Here is a 2,761-nt window from a genome sequence, read left to right as displayed (position 1 = left end):
CACGCCAACGATCATGCAGATTGGCTACGAGAAAGCAATATAAACTATATTTTATTTTGTGCAATCTTATCATACAATCTTAATGCTACCTTCTTCTAAACCATTTCACATAGATTGAAATGCAATTTCCAAACAAATATTAAGGGACATATTCTACACTTATTCCACATATGGAGCTGCATACAGCTTAAGCCCATAAATGTATAATGTAGTTAAGCTTCTAAAGAAGGTAAAAGAAAAGAGGACCCCATTCTGAAAATTCAGACAAGTTTATAAACATAAGAGAAGAAAAGCTCACACCAGTGAGTTCTCAAAAGACAAATACATTATTAAAGCATAACAATAAATTATATTAAATTTTATAATGTTCATCCTTAGAACGGTTACTTCTGAGGAAATATCACTTAAAAAGCACACCAAAACGTTCATCACGAGGAGTTTAACCTTAAGTTTACATATCTCAATTTCCCACTTGGATGCAATTTTGTTTTATAATAGGCTTCAGCTTTGTGAGCATATTCCTTATCATACATTTAAAAACAAATTGAAAAATGTTGCAGTTAAGCTGTGCATCAAACACATCATCAAGGTGAGAAACAGGCACTTGACAGTATAATGTGCAAGGCAAAACCTTTACTGGTCACAGTATAAATAGTTTCTTCAGGAGGGAAATTAAAAGTTCTCAGCCCATCTTTGAGAGCAAAATATTGAGGGCTGCTAGCAGATCTTTTTCCATTCTTTTAGGTCAGCACCAACAACCAAACTAAACATCAGCTCATGCCTTAGAGGGTATTCCATAAACTATAAAATGCAGCATACTTTACCCAAGAATACTAATTCTTCCCTACAATTAACCTCAGCATACCTACTTGCCAAAGGTATACACAGAGTTTACTCACAGACTAAACGATGCAATATAAATGCTAACCCTTTCTCCTCTAGTAGGATTTTTTTTTCAATATATTATGCCAATTTTACAAATACATTTCCCAGTTACAAGATCCTGTTTCGTAGCACAAAACACTAACGTTCTTTTATATAAAACTTAAGAACAATCTCTCTTAACATCCCATTAATAGCGAAAAAAAAAAACCCAAACCAAAAAACATTTTGCTACAGTTTCCCTCCAGGCACATCTCAACGGGAATCTCCAAAAAACAGCTATGCAGGAACTGTCAGCCAGAAAACAATACATGAATTCGAAGAGAGAGGAGAAAGAGGGGGCTAAGAAAGGAGGAATGTGGTAGTAGCAGAAAAAAGGTACAAGCTTAGAAGAACATTTTCATCAGCACGGGCTTCTTGCAAAAATACGTTTACAAGATCTCCGTTGTACAAGGTATATGCTTTCTTGTAAAACCGCTGATTCTCTCTGAAAGGCTAACTTGATCTTCCGACCGTACTGGCCATATTGCTCGGTGGTCAACAAGTTTTCAGTTCTGTTACACCAGTTTAACAATCAGGAGAGAAAAGGCCTACTGTTCATTTTTTATGAAACTTTTGGTTTGTTTTTTTTCCATGAATGTTAAAGTAGTATTTATATAGGTCATACAAACAAACTGGAAACCAACTTTGGATCTGGCATCAGCCGCACTGCTAATGAGAGACAATAGGCTAGAAAGAGGCACTTTTAGTATTCTTATATACATTTCAAATCTCAAGTTTAACACTTCACCTTCTTTTACCAAAAATTAAAAGATCAGTAGCTAATAAGACAGAGCCTTATAACAAAAACGCTTCAGAAGTTGTGTGCATGCACATAATTGCAATGGCTCAGTTACTCAGTTATCCTGAAAATGCCAGAGTATAATTCAACCACTGCTTATGGGGCAGGGAGGAAGGAACAACACAATACAGAACAAAAAAGTTGTTTGTAGATCAAGGATCAGCTCTTGTAAAACTGAAAATATATGCCCTTCCATAAGAAGCAACTTGTGTCTAGATTCAGGACTACAGATACTGAATACTGAGATCATCTTATACTCCGCTCACTGCTGCTTTCCAAATTTTCAATCATATTTATTTTTGGCATCACATGCATCTTAAAAAACTGCGAAGCCCAGCTTTGTCAAGCAACGTTCAATATAAAAAAAAAAAACAAAAAAAAACAAACACCACCTCTGGAAGACCCATTTGACCTGACTATAGGTGAAGTTCCTGTGATGGAAGGAATTACATTAGAATAGTACTTTCCAATTTCATACACAGTATAGCACATTGTGACAGTTGAGCATCTGATGTGCACAAGCTGAAGCATATGCTGAGGCTGAAGACTTGGAAAACAGTCTACTAAGTCTAAGCACTCTCCCTGCAAGCAACAGATCAATCAGTGTTCTTAGTTAAAAAGGGACAGCATCAAAACTAAAATTTTGAGTGACCCTCAAATACCAGAAAAAAAACAGGACATCAAGCTAGTGGAAGTTCCCACATAAGGCAGTCAAATTTACAACCAGTGTATACATTCACTAAGGAATCACTTTTTTTTTTTTTTTTGGTAAAACCAACAATCCAACATACTGCAGAGTCTGAATGTGAAATATAGGCACAAAATAGATTCTCTACTTTTTTCAGAGTGGAAAACATAGCTATTTAACAATGTAATAAGAAAATCTACTATCAGGTGAGCAAAAATTTGTAACAATCTGAATAAAACAAAGTACTGTATAAAGGTGCAATATTGAGCAGATTTGATTTTGGTTTAAACATACGAGTAAATCATGGAACCTTTCTCTTCTTATCCATAAAGTATTTCACACTACCAGTA

Source organism: Tauraco erythrolophus, chromosome 2, assembly GCF_009769465.1.
Source record: "Tauraco erythrolophus isolate bTauEry1 chromosome 2, bTauEry1.pri, whole genome shotgun sequence".
NCBI lineage: Eukaryota > Metazoa > Chordata > Aves > Musophagiformes > Musophagidae > Tauraco > Tauraco erythrolophus.
This window is presented reverse-complemented; position numbering follows the sequence as displayed.